This window comes from Aquarana catesbeiana, linkage group LG09 (assembly GCF_042186555.1).
Source record: "Aquarana catesbeiana isolate 2022-GZ linkage group LG09, ASM4218655v1, whole genome shotgun sequence".
NCBI lineage: Eukaryota > Metazoa > Chordata > Amphibia > Anura > Ranidae > Aquarana > Aquarana catesbeiana.
In genome coordinates, this window is record NC_133332.1 from 104,178,807 (window position 1) to 104,193,695 (window position 14,889).

Genomic DNA, 14,889 nt, shown 5'->3' on the forward strand with positions numbered 1-14,889 from the left:
TACGTCAGCAGCCACCATGTCTGAGAAACCAAAGTGGGGTGAGTGAGGGAGCCTGACAATCCCATATCTTGTGTGTGGAGATGGGAGAAGTGGCACCTCTGTGAAAGATGACTGGGGCTGCAATGTATGTCTGCCAATGAGCACACAATGCCGGGGCTGTGTGGATTTCCCATGCACTGAAACTATTTGTACAGTGAAGGGGGTCAGTGTGGATTTTCCTAGCAGGGGAGAAGAAGGAGGAGGAGGAGGAGGGGGGCACATATCTCTCTGCCAGCACACTGTGGAGAGCAGTGGGCGGAGCCGTCTGGGCCGTCTGTGCCCGGCAGCTTCTGCGCAGGCGCACCTCCCCGCATTCCAGCATGGCGCTGCAGCCCGGCAGTGGGAGAACTGCGCACTGAGATTGCAGCGGCCCCGGGGAAACCACGGCGCAGGAAGACGGACACCGGGCGACCTTGCGTCTTCTTCACCCCGTCACCCCCCCCCCTCCTCCTCCTCCTCTTGGCCCCCCTGCCTCGGCTTCCTACCGACCGCACCCAGGTAAGCACCGCTACGCTTCGCTGACACCGCATTCCAGCTGAACAGTACGGGACACCGGCTCCCGGTATGCCTGGCCTGGTCACATGACCAGGGGGACTCATCGTCGTCATAATAATAATGCAGTTGGCACCTGATTGCAGCCTGTTGCTGATTAGGGGTACATTTGTGATCTGGGGCTGTAGTCACTCCCTTTTTTTTTTTAATTCTTTTTTTTTTTTTTTTTATTATTGGAAAGATCTGATTGGTTGCATCTTCACTTTGGTTAATCAGTTTAAAAAAAAAAAAAAATATATATCTTTTTTCCTTCTATGGTTTGAGTTGGCCAGAGAATGCATGTGATTTTTTTTTTTTTGGTGTTGCAAGGGTTAAAGAGAGGAAGGCAGGGGTTAATAGCCCCGATGGGGGTGATGGATGTGCCCCCAGTCTGCAGCGCCCCTACCTTTGCCTCCTGGAAATGCCACGTAGGCTGCAGACAGCTCTGCGCCTCCCCCCCCCCCTCCTCCTCTCTCACTCCTTGTAGATTCCTCTCCCCCCCCCCCCCCCCCCCCAATCACAGCGCTCTCTCTCTGGTTTTTAGAAGTCTTCCTCCCAGCCATTCCTATTTATTTTATTCAGGGATCTCCTTGAGGCGGCTCAGTCTTCACCCCCTCTTCCTCGCTCCAAGTCATAACAAAGGGCTATTGACTTTTCAGGTGACGTCACCCTCATGGACAGTTACTTGTTGCAGGCGGGCTCCAATGTCAGTGGGGGGGGTAAAGTGAATGCCTTGTGGGGGCCAGAGTCTAGGATTAGGGCTATTCAGGAACTGAATGAGCTTCTGGATTGTCAATTACTGCCACCCCCTCCTCAAGAATCTCAGTCCCATCACTTCCACAGATGGAAGCCACCGCTCCTTTTTTTGTTGTCATTGTAAATATTTGCAGCAGAAGTTTGGGGGGCCAAAATATTTGGTTTTGTTTGGTGTTAATGTTTTTCTTGAAGGGATGTTAGGGTAAGGAGAGCATGGCTGGAAAGTTTAGAGCAAATTGAAATGCTGATTGTCTTCATCAACGGGTAACAAAGCAAGAATTCTACAACCCAGGCTTGTCACAGCGGAATTCAACCTAGAGACAACAATGTAATATATCGCCGCTTACCAGTTCTTAGATGTGGTGTTGTTTGTTTTTTTTTTTTTTAAGCGGAACCATGCTCGCCTTAGTTCTGGAGATGTGGCGTCCCCACTTGCCATTGACATCTTCTGGTGGCCAGTTTCTGGGTATCAATTGCCAGACCAAGATGACATCACTCCAGTGTATGTGCGGGAGTTCAAATCAACTCAGCATTGCTGAACATCTACAATGAATTGTGTATGCGCAGCTCACTGTGCAGAGATGGACAGGCAGGTAAGTAACTTTAATGCAGAAGAGACTTAGGCTGCACATACCTTATTCAGTTTCCCTTTTTAGATTTACCAAAACCACATAATATGAGGTCAAACCTAAACACTATTTCAATTGTAAGCAATCGGGCAGGCCCTTACACTATATAGCTGAAGGTAAATCTGAAGAAAATTGAATAGGAAAATTGTAAAATGTATGGCCAGCCTAAGTCTCTTCTGAATTAAAGCTACTTGTCTGCCTGTCCATCCCTGCGCATGCACAACTCATTGTAGAAGTTCCGCAATGCTGAGTTTTTATTTATTTATTTAAGTTACTTATATAGCGCCGTCAATTTACGCAGGTCAGTCTAAAGGAAATTGATTAAGAAAATTTGTTTATTGTATGGCCAGCCTTAGCATGTCTCTTCTGCATTACAAATACTGCCTGTTCACCCATGTTATGTTTTATTTTCATAAAGTTCTTTTTTTTTCCCAGTTCACACTGGTGCGACTTGTCATGAGATTTGGAACTTTCAAATCGCATGACAAGTCGCACCCCATTGCTGGCAATAGAACCATTCATGTTGCGATTTATGAAAGGTTCCTATGCTACTTTTTACCAGTTTCATTGTGACTTGCATAGACTTCTGTTAATTGAAGTCACAAGCCGCAATGAAATCGACAGTGCATTTTGTGCTGAAGTAGCACGATTTCAAAGCCGCACCGATGTGATCCAAGGCTAAGTGCTGGTTTAGATGTGCAAAGCCCTTGCTGCCTCTCTGAAAATAGATCATGGTAGATCACTGTTGACTGGTTGCATGTTGCCGCTTTACTGTCACCTCCACCTTCCAAGTTACATCCCTCATCAGCTGCTGTTATTCTCTCCCCAACTACTTCTGAGTTCTGAATTTTTGACCTCTTGATTGACTGGTGGTGGAATGACTTCATACTGCATATGCACACAGGAGTCGGTCATTCAAACACAGCCAGAGTGTGTTGAGAATGCACACTGAGCTGTGCATGCGCAACTCAGTGTGCATTCAATAGAAAATTGTGAGCAGACAGGTAAGTGTTTGTTATTGCAGAAGAGACATTGCATGCCCTTCTACAATCAAGAGCCACCTACTCACAGTTGTTAATAGTAAAGTTTAGTTGGGGGGGTTTAATTTTTGCCACGTGTATTGTCCTTGGAGACGGCAAGCCCTGTTTTTTTTTTGGGGGGGGGGGGGATGTTGGTTAATACCGCAGCTAAGCCACCTGCTTTTTACTGCCCCATGGCACTTATTATAAATGAGCCCTCAGGCCTTTTTTCCCTTTATTTTCTCCTGGAGACTCCGCCGGTAAGTCTGTTTAATTTTTTAGCTTCCGTTTTTACAGACCAAACTGTCCAGGAAAAGTAGCAGTTAGAGGTTTTAGACATGTAATACTGAGAGGGGTGTTTACAGTGGTCAGCTTTTATTCATTTAGGCCCGTTTCACACTGGATTGGCCCCAGTACGGGTGTATCCATGGTTTTTACACGTTTTAACCATGGTCCCATAGACTTCCTATTAGGTTGTGCGTTTTCTGAAAGTGCACCAAAGATGCAGCATGCAGGGTTCTCAGTGTGCGTTCAGAAAAAGCGCAACCTAAAGAAAAAGAAAAATCTATGGGCTTGCAGCCAAAACCATGGCTACAGTGGCCAAAGAGCAGCAATGTGAAACCAGCCTTTTGAAAAATCTTTATCCCAAAAGGGGAAAAAAAGCTGTTACTGTAACTACTTGTAAAGTGTGAGCTGGAGTTTGGCTTTAATTTGTTAGCCAAGTCCATATAACTCTGCTAGTCTAACATTATCCACAGGTTGAAAATGCTGCTGTCCCAAGGTATCTCTATTGCTCCTCCATTCGAAGTTGACACACCCAAGGCAAGACGTTTTTTTATTGGCAAGATCCCTAGGTGAAAACAAAGAAGAAATAGCCTAAAGAAAGCTAATGTAGTTAACAAATTTTATCTTTATGTTTTTTTTTTTCTGCATGTGAGCACCCTAAATATTGGTGTTCTGTGGTATAAGGAATGGACTTTTTTTTTTTTTTGGATAGAGGAGGGAATAGAACTCCTGCCAGTCTTTGTTTTTGTTTTTTTTTTTTTTTGCTGACTGTTTAGTTTTGGGGAAATTTCCCATTGCTTTGTGCCAGAGATGCAACAGGAAGTTAGAGGAAATCTCTCAAAGTGAGAGGAGTTCCCCCCTTAGGTCCTCTTCAACCCTGAGGGATTTGAAGCTCATTTCCCAAAGCAGTTCTATGCTCATTATCCCAGGTGCTTAAGCTCTCAACTACAAGACATTAAAGGGGTTGTAAAGCTTCTTCCTTTTTTTAAATTTTTTTTTATAACAAACATGGCCTACTTACCTCCTCTGTGCAAGGGTTTTGCACAGAGTTGCCCGATCCTCCTCTTCTGCGCCCCCCCCCCCCAGCTCATGGCTCTTCCCTCATATGGAGTGCCCCCTGGGAGACCCGCTTTCCAAGGGCACACTCGTGCGGGCATGCTCCATTCGTTGACACAGACAGTAAGACTCGGCCCGGCTCCTGTGCCAATGGATTTGATTGACAGCGGGAACTAATGGCTCCTGCTGCTGTCAATCGGTCCAATGAGGACTCGAGAAAGCGGCTGGAGCTGTTGGGCTTGATCTCATAGCTGAAAATATCGGGTTCAGGTAAGTAAAACGGGGGGCTGCTGCACTACAGAAGGTTTTTCACCTTAATCTATTAAGGTGAAAAACCTTGAGGGTTTACAACTGTTTTTAATAGTACAACTGAGCTAGTAAGAATTGCCTATGTAGCGTTAGTCTCCTGGGGTCACAGCAGGACTGATATACAAGTGGTGTGTTGTCCATACCACCGGCATTCTAGTTATCAATTAGTTTTGCGGATGATGTGTAAGTTGGAGAGCTGTTGGGTAGGCAGAGTTTAGGTGCAGGGTAGAAAGTCAGGGCCTCACCAGCAAACACATTTTCACTAATTTCCTATTGCAGAGAGACAAGGAACAGATGGGAAATCTCCCCTTTAATAGTGTTGTTACTGTATTGGTTTTCCCCACTTGGAAATTTCCTGTTATGTTGGTTGGAAAATTTTAAGTTCCCCCTATTTTTTGTCCTGTGGCATTGGTCACCAGAAAATGTCCCTGATGAGGAACAAGTAATCAATAAAAACCTGTCAGGTTTTGACCCTCCACTTTTCAAATGTAAAAAGTTTTAGCTTTTTTGTTTTTTGTCTTATACAAGGTGGTTTCTCATAGTAAAAGGTTGTTTTTTTTTTTTTTTTTTTTTGTTTTTTTTTTGTTTTGTTTTGTTCTTGACTGGCCTCATTTAGAGGTAGTCGTTTTAATTTTTTTTTATCCAGAACAAGGAAAAGTGACAATGTATAATTGTGTTTAATATAGGTCAGCAATCACCTTAGCACCAAAAACTTTTTAGAAAGCCACGAAGGCGCTGCTTTCAAAGTCATTATAGTTAATAGAAAAACAAAAACTAGCTGTGATTTGTATAGATCTGTTGGCTACCTGGCTCCTAGGATTGTCCAGACCAACCTTTTCCCACCAGGGATCCTCCAAAGGCTGCAAGTGACTTTGAAGAGAGAAAAGTGGCAGACAATCTAATGGATTCCTCTATTCTTGCTAAGAAGCATGGGTAAAAGAGTCTCATCTGCTGACTCTTGTATTCTGACAGCTGGCACGTATGGCTATTAGAATACCTGAACAGTGTCCGCATCTGATTGGATGCAGTCACTGTTCGGCTGTCAGTGTTTGCATTGGCTCCACATTAAATTTTCATTAGGAATCGGCTCAAAATTTAGCTGTTTATATGGCAGGTTTTAGGCCCTGTTCACACCTTAGCGATTTTCTGCTTATAGCACTAAAACGCTTTATCAAGTCAAATTATATTAATTTCAATGACCCCTGTTCACACCTGAGTGTTCTGTCACCTGAAGCAAAATGCCTTTCATTCAAAGTATGTGAGCTTCTTTTTGGCAGATTACAAGTGTTTTCTGCTCAAATAGCAGCTCTACACCCATAATTTCCTCTCCTCCCCATAGTTCTTTCTTTTTGCTAAACAAAAAACCCTTGTAATATACTTCTAAAAAGCTTTAAAAATGCTTGGGGAAAAAGCTGCAAAACGCTTTAAAAGAAAATGCCTGAAAAAAGCAGGTACATCGCTACGCTCAGGTGTGAATGGAGCTTCAGGGATCACTTAAAATTTCAGTTTATTTGTTTAAACTCATAATTTTCACTTGGTAATAGAGGAGGGGGTTTGGGTACATCACATTATTTTTTTTTTTTACCTTTAAAACTTTCTGCAAGCTATTGATCACTCAAATGTACTGATGAAGATATCATTTTTGGAGGGGGTTTCCTGAAACGTGAAAGCTTTTTCAAGGTTTTTCCTCCTTGGTAAAAAGGTTGAGTAAGGCTGCTCCAGTTCCTTTGTAGGATGTTTTAATACTTTAGCGGAGAAAGGTCTCAAAATTGTTGTAGTAGAATGTCCAAAAGTTATCAAGCAAAGAAAAAAAAAAAAAAAGAACTTTCATTGGTTGAGGATCTCATTATGCTTTGTTGTTGTATTAGTAACTATCAGAAATTATCTGCTGAAGGCTGCAGCAGTAAGATAAAGGTACATTTACATATTTACATCAGTGGTTTGTAATAATTGGAATATTTGTGATTATGAGGGGTTAGGCTGGATTTAGTAAAAGTAAACTTTTAAAAAGTTTTTGCTAATATTGGATACGGTGGATAAGGATTTTAAAAAAGCGCATAATTAGATGCCACTGCAGCCCAACCGTGCATGTGACTTGCAACGTGCTGGTGTGAATGAGCACTGACTGTACAGTGTAACTTTGTCGCAGCTCTCAAAAAAAAAAAAAAAAAAAGGCAGGACCAATGGGTTGATCTGTGTGAGTCACGCATGCGCAGCTAAATAAAATCCACTGCTCGGATGAAGGCATTGTCAAACGATTTATGAATGGAGGAGGTGGATCTTTTATTCACTCATTCATAGATCACTTTTCGTTCATAGACGCTATAGTGTGGATTCTATGAATGGAGGTGGTGGACCTTTTTAATGCATCCACCTGTCCTCTCCTCTATTCATAAATTGTGTTTTATTCATATAAGCTATAGTACAGTTACTAATTTGGAAGGGGGGGTAGGGGGGGTTTGGAAAATGCATGCACCCTTGATGAGTGCACATGTAGGTACCTTGTCTCTATTAACCCCCATGGCGCTGGACGATTATGGCGGAGGGAGGGTAGGGGGCCTTCGGAGGAGGAAGATTTTAACTAAGTTTGCAGCCATAAGATCAAGGGACTCGTAACACTGACTGTAAGGCCCCTTTCACACTGGGGCGTGGGGGCGTCGGCGGTAAAACAGCCCTATTTTTAGCGCTGTTTTACCGTCGTTTTTGCGGCGGTATTCGTCCGCTAGCGGTGCGGTTTTAACCCCCACTGGCAGCCGAAAAAGGGTTAAAACCGCTCGTACAGCGCGGCTATAGCCGCGCTGTCCCATTGATTTCAATGGGCAGGAGTGGTTTAGGAGCGGTGAACACACCGCTCCTTCACCGCTCCAAAGATGCGGCTGACAGGACTTTTTTTACCGTCCTGCCAGCGCACCGCTTCAGTGTGAAAGCCCTCGGGCTTTCACACTGAACAAACAGCGGGGGGCGGTTTGCAGGCGGTATTTTTAGCGCAATAACGCCTGCAAACCGCCCCAGTGTGAAAGGGGCCTAAGAAATGTCCATTGTACCGATTTTTTTTTTTTTTTTTTTTTTAATAATGTTTTGACTAAACTTAGGCTTTAACATTGAAAATGTGACATACTGGATCTTTAATACAATGCAATATGTGCTAATTTAGAGGAAGGTCTGTTAGTCCACATGTGTAGTACCTAAAATATTCATTTTACTGTGTAATGGGCTCTCTTTAAAAGGTATCTAAATCAAAAAACCCTTTATTTATGGACTGGAATTTTCACTGGGACTTTGCTTTAGTTTTTCTATTTATTATTTTTTTTCATCTGAAAATTTGAAAATTATAAGTTATTCCATTAGTGCTGCAATTATTTTGTATTCTTGCTTGTATTGCTGCATTTTCCCCAATAACCCTTATCTGGAAATGAGTGTCCTTCTCAGAATGCTAGCAATGCCAACAAGAGGAAATGACTGACTCAACATTCTGTCCAAATATAGGTTTTTTATCACACAAGTGAGGTGGATTAGGCTGCTGTAAGTTTAACTGTGTGCTTGCTTGACTAGGAAAGGCTGTGTGCTCGACAAGGAAATTAATTTATAAATATGCATATATTTATATATACATTTAGCGAAAAATACTCACAGGATTGCGTTATTTAAAGTGGAAGTAAACCCTTTTTTTTTTAACTTGTACCTACAGGTAAGCCATTTATAAAGCTTACCTGTAGTGAATATCTCCTAAACTTGCACTGTTTAGGAGATATTCACACTGCAGCCGGTGACGTTACTGGCACATGCACTCTGAAGGGACAGCATACCCGTGTGCCATCCCTTCAGAGCTCCATGCCGCGGTCCGTGACTCCAGTGTATAAGCACAGAAGTGACGTCATCGTGGCACGGGCAATCAGACTTCCAGAGGACTTGAGCCTTGAAGGAAGCACGGATGAAGATGGAAGCCGTGACATCGTGCCGCTGGAGACCTTTTTTCTAAAAAGGAAAAAAAAAAGTGCACTTTACTATCACTTTAATTTCTGCTCATTGACCATGCTGGATATGCACTACTTACTGCGCTGTATAAAAAAAGATCTGTGTACTTATCTCTTTTTCATCCACTCTGGTTTGGTCACATGCTGCTGTAGGGGAGAGGAGGGAGCACTAACAATGGCAGGGCCATTGGAGCCTATGAGTGCCATCACGGCTTTCATTTTAATGAAAGTTGCAGATTGAAAAATACTGATTTTTTTTTTTTTCAAATACATACTTTTTTTACTGCAGTTATCTAGCCGGTCCACTGATCCTAGGGCCGTGCCTCCTCTTTCTCGACATCAAGGGTGTAGGCTTTCCTCGACTGACTGGAGCTCAGTCCAGGAGTACTGGGATCCCAGACTTTGATAATGCACCCGCAGGTGTGTGTCAGTGATAGGCTGGCATCACAGGAGATGGGTAGGATGATGCTCACTGTCATTTAGCCCAAAGAGGACCCGTGACAATAGACAGAGGAGGAGGTTGAGGACAGTATGGGGAGGGCAAACAGAACTTGGCAATTTTTTTCTCTCAGGCAGAAGGAATTGGTGTTCTACTTTTAAAGCATATAAGAGTTTTTTTAATAATTGGATTTAGATTTAATTCAAAGGAAACCTGTTAAGAGCGAGTTTGGAGGCCAACCTCTCCTCCTAAAAATGCTATTTTTTTGGGTGTTATGCTTAATCACTGTCTATTGTACATTCTGGGCTATTGACCCAGAACAATAGTGCAGGAGTTTTGACCATTATAATTTGCACGCTAGTTCTAGGTCACTGATTTAGAAGGTATTGAAACCAGAAGAACAGAATTCTAACCAGGCAACTGACATATTCAGAAGGACAGCATTGGCAGCCTGGATATATTTCTCTACACAGGTTTCCTTTAATATGTCAATCTTATCTTCTCCTTCTGCAGATGCTGAGACCCCAGACCTGGGGATTGTTTACATCCCACACCTCAAGTCCTTTTGTCTCCTGCCTGGCCAGTAGAGTCCTATAAAATTATTTCATGGTGCTCATTCACCTTCATCTCCCAGCTGGTGATGAAGGGGGACAAGCCCTACAGGTTTCTATGGGGATCTACTGTGTGGGCAAGAGACAAGAGGATTGGCAGCATGGTATGTAAACCACCTCTGCTGTAGGCTGCGTTGCTTGGGTCTTGGTGATAAGTAATTATCTGCAGAGAGGAATTGAAGAGAAGGATCGATTAGCTTAGGTCATGGGCAAAAAGAATAAGTGCCCAGTGTTCAAGTTTGTAAGCATGGCTCATTAGTAGGGTTTTTTTGTGTCTTCAGTCCTGGAAACGCTACATCAACCACAGGTGACAGTCCCACCAACTCTCATAGCTCTGCAGCACCATAGTAATCACCACCATCATAATCTAGGACTAATGAGCAATTAGTAAAGCATGGCTTTATTTTTCTGAACAATTGTACACTGGTGTAATTGTACACTGGGAGCCGATCAAGTATGCCTTCGTCAAAAAATGCTGACAAGGGCCATGAGAGAGATGAGCAGTAGGGATGAGCTCATCCGTATGCTACTACTCCTCCACTGTCCAGTCACAGGTTGGGGTGGTGACAAAGCGTTATTGCTTAACCGCGACAGGGCTGAAGCTGGGTACAAATCGCTCAAACGGTCAATTCAGCAGAAATCTGTCAACTTTTAGCCTGTGTATACAGCTTCTTGTCCAACAGAAGCTGTTCTCGTGACCTGCTTCTGTCGAACGAGCATGCTGGAAGAATGTCATCCAATCAGCGCTCAGTCAGTGGCTGCAAGCGCTGATTACTGTTCTGGCAGAGAGAGGGGGGCAGTCCTTCTGTCAGAACACAATAGCTCAGCAGGGAGATTGCCGTACTAACATTGGATATGTTAGTACGGCGATGCCTGCTGGGTTAAACAAAAAAGAAACGTCCCGTGTGTACCCAGCATAAGTCTGGTCACCAGCCTTGCTGTGCTGTCTGCCAGGAATATTTAAATCTCAGGACTGGCTGAATAGAAGCTCCAAGCTCCATTTATGTGTAATTTTACTGTGTTATATACAAGAACTGTCTGTTGCCCTAAGTTGGCTAGTTGGACTTTTCCCTTTAGTTTTATAGGAAACGAGAGTTTGGTTGCTGTAGGTGACACAGAAAGTTCTTTAGTTTGACGATTTATATTAAAAGGTCCCTTGTTCGCTATAAAAGTCACACTTTACTCTACTCTCCAGCTGTTCCCACCTATGATATAATGATGTTCTCATTCCTGACCAGTATGGACTTAGTCCCAGTTGAACAGCTGTGCAGTTGGCATATTCCCCCCTTTCATATGATTCAGCCTCCACTTATCAATTCTCTAAGCAGCCCTAGCCGTCTGTATTGTATTCCATTACAATGAATCAAAATCCGCCTTGTAAAATTCCATGCAATCCCTGTATGCTGCCGACACTGTTGTTACTGACTGCAGCGTATGTCTGCAAATACTCTTCCATTTTTCCTTTTTTTTTCCATGGAACATGCCATCACAAGTGGGATGCTTAGGTGAACCTGCTTCTATATTGTTGTAACAAGTTTAATGCCCCCAATCAGTTAATCTTCCCTAGGCTGTATTCAGGCAATACCTTGCCAATGACATTGAAGAATGAACGTCTAGAAGTGTTTCCTGGCAGACCTTCGGCTCTCCTATAAATAGCCTTTTCAAAAATGAGTAAGCTAATACTCTGCAGGGTTGGCTTTATTTTTTTTTTCGCTTATATAGATGCTCTTTTCCCATAGACAAACAGTGACTTCCTTGTTCTCTCTAAGATATCAGATCTCCTTAGCTTATCGTTCTGATATTCAGTGATTAGCTGCCACTCTGCAATGCAAAGACGTTTTTGTGCTGAAAATGGCCATTGTATAGAGATTGGAACGAGACGAAAGATGTTAAGTGGCTTTATGCTATATTATTTTTAAGCTGTTATTTACGAGCAAAGCTGAAATTTTCGGTATTTTAGACCATATTCATTCTGATATATTGCAGTGGGTACAGTGCTGTAAAACTTGCCTCATCAGATAAACCTGTTGGTGTTTTGTTTGTGTTTGGAGAACCTAAAGATGGAAGAAAATGCCAACTACCTGGAAGATTGGTGAGATCTTACCATGCATAGATTTTTAGTATGACCTTGTACTAGAGACTTTCACCCTCAATGGGAATTCAGCACTATACATTGCAATGGTAGAAGCATTGTGATGTTTAGGACTAGCTGCACTGTGAAAGCTACAGCACTGATTTTGGTTTCCTTTTGTTTTTGTTTTTTTAAGTGTTACTAAACCCAGGACCCTGCATTCACTATATCTGGTCCCCCCACAGGACACAGAACATGGAAGTACAATTATTTTAGTAAATATAAACTGCTAAATACCTTTTCTCATTGGCAGTATATAGCAGTCTTGTGTCACTTCTATCAGTGTCTAGTTGAAGCTTGTAGGAGGGGTTTTAATTCTGCTCTGTCCTTTGAGCCTGCGGGACCCCTGACCCTCTGTCTGGACAGTGCTGATTGTCCCTGTGTTGATCACATGCACCCTCCCAAGAAATAAAAAAAAAACTCTTTAGCAATACACACCAAAGTAAGCATGTACAGAGTGACTCCAATGCCCTTGTATGATCAGGAGATGGATTGGGGACAGTGGAAGAAGGGGAGGATCAGAGAAGACACGTTCAAACCCACTTTTTACACAATGCACAGGGTTCCACGGTATATATAACAAGCGTGCTTTACCGCATATACAGATTAATTTTACTGTTGGGGGTTTAGTAACACTTTAAGTTAGCTTTTTGGGAGGGGTATTTAGATTATTCAAGTTTCATGCACTTGAAATTCACCTTTATACAAGCTTATTTGGGACCTTTTGGGATAATAATATAGCACCTGGCATTGATCACAAGCTCTAAGGGTGTCACCCACATCCTTGCTTTACTACTGCCTATGTGACTGAAGTGGAGGAAGAATGCAGTTTTTCAGTGGCTGAATTCTTCTATCAGGGAAGCTCCTTTTAAAAATAGTGACGCATGGATGATGACAGGCCCAAGGCTTATATTTTTATAAAAACAAGTTGGCAGTTGCAGCTCTGAGTTCTTTTTTTGATGGGTTTCATTAGAACGAACCTGTCACTGCTCAGTGTCTGCATTTGAGGCCACATTCTTGTCATATTGGGGCAAGTGTAGCCACTGCGTCCTAATAGAGATGAATGGGCTGCCTGCACTAGGGATGCAGAAAGAAAACGTCCTGTTCCTGGTATATAGGCCTTGGCAGCCGTGTGAACAAGGCCTTAGTGAAGAGCAAAGGTTCAGAACCCAAATCTGGTCGCTGTGAGAAGGTCAACTTTGTCTTAAAGGATAACTAATGGGAAATGGCAGAGCTCTGCCCATCAGAATGGCCTAGTTGTTGGCCGTAATGACACGACCCTGAGGTGGCTGCAAATGTGTGCGTTGGAATTTCTTTTTACTCCAACCAAGGAACAGCTAGTTAATTTGCTGACTAATTTGCTGAAATATGCAGAACACATGAAGCTCTTGGTGTAGTGGAAATCTGTGATTTTTTTATTTACCTTTTGGTCTTCTATCAGTATGGAGCATTTTATTGCTATCAGACGCTTGACTACTTTTCCTTAACTCTGTGCTAGTCACAACATTGATAAAAGAACCATGCAATTAGGACTTATGTAGTCTAGTCTTCTCACAAAACCCAATAACAATCTTCTGAAGGGTTGCCATGGGAACGCTATGTAACAAAAATGACTTTACAACATCTGTCATCAAAATGTGCTGAAGTAATCCCGTGAAGTGAAAAATCCTGGAGCAGAGTCGTGCCTTGCACTTTCAAAGAATATGACTTCTGCGCCTTTAAAAAAAAAAAAAAAGAAAGCAGTTTTGGTGTGAAGAGATAGAGGTGACGTGACCCCAGCATTCCAGACAACCTGATGTAACGTCCCAGCTTTGTACCTATTCGCTTAACTTAAAGGTTCATTTAGCATCTATAATGTTTTGCTGTGGACATTTGGTCACGTTATTTATCTGTGCAATGTTTACCTTCATTATATTTTTTTTACATTAAAAATACATTTTAAAGGATGCTGTAAATTATTAAAAAATGTAATGTTTTCCATATTCAAAAGGAAAAACTTGGTGGTTTCAGGCTGGACTAAAGCGGATACCCAATTAAATATTGAATTTAGTGTTCCAGTCTTCTGAAACTCTTGCAACTCAGTTCTTCTGAGGTCCACAAATGAGGATGTTTGCACTTTATACAGAAGTTTATTATACAGGAGGAGATCATTGCACGATTGCGAAAAATTCAGAGCGAAAATTCAAACTGCTTTTACCATGGGGAACTGTAAACACAGCTGTCTATAGATGTCTATGGAATGTTTGAATAGGCATCGTATTATGTGCTTAGAGTTCCTCTACTGCACAAGCAAAAGTTTGAGATCTCCCAGCAAGAACAGCGCTGTTGCTTGGGGGGGGGGGGGAAGTGTTACCTTGCAAAGGCTTACTTACGTGGTAAGGAACAAAACAAAGACTTAAAAGCCAAAAAAGTTATGCTACAGGTGTGACCTGTAGTGTAACTTCTTTTTCGTTTTGTCTATAAAAGTTGAATTCTTGACAAAGCGAAACTACTCCTAAGAATGCTCCCTCCCAACACCTATGCTGACTAACCTGTGTAAGAAAGATCTTTATACGAAGAGCCCTTTCACACTGGGGCAGTTTGCAGGCGTTATTGCGCTAAAAATACCGCCTGCAAACCGACCCAAAACAGCCTCTACTGTTTGTTCAGTGTGAAAGCCTGAGGGCTTTCACACTGAAGCGGTGCGCTGGCAGGAGAAGAAAAAAACTCCTGCAAGCCGCATCTTTGGAGCGGTGAAGGAGCGGTGTATTCACCGCTATGCGAGCGGTTTTAACCCTTTTTCGGCTGCCAGCGGGGGTTAAAACTGCACCGCTAGCGGCCGAATACCGCGGCTATAGACGCGCTATGCGAGCGGTTTTAACCCTTTTTCGGCCGCCAGCGGGGGTTAAAACTGCACCGCTAGCGGCCGAATACCGCCACAAAAACGTCGGTAAAACAGCGCTAAAAATAGCGCTGCTTTACCGCCTATGCCCCCACCGCCCCAGTATGAAAGGGGCCTTATTTTTACGCAGCTCCGGTCTGGTCATGTGACCCACCTCCCCTCTGTCATCTTGCGGTGCTACAGGGGGAAATAGGGACTGCCAACAACAGATGGGCCATGGTAGCCTATG

The 14,889-nt window shown here is 43.0% G+C and overlaps 1 protein-coding gene across 3 annotated transcripts in view; it reads left to right on the plus strand.

Annotated features, from left to right (window-relative positions):
* Positions 1-337: 337 nt before the first annotated feature.
* LOC141107985 (fibronectin type-III domain-containing protein 3A-like) overlaps positions 338-14,889 on the plus strand; it is a 140,148-nt gene continuing 125,596 nt past the window's right edge. For all 3 annotated transcript variants that reach the window (XR_012235993.1, XM_073599112.1, XM_073599113.1), the window contains exon 1: positions 338-537. The gene's annotated coding sequence lies outside the window, so the exon portion shown is untranslated. The remainder of the gene's footprint in view (positions 538-14,889) is intronic.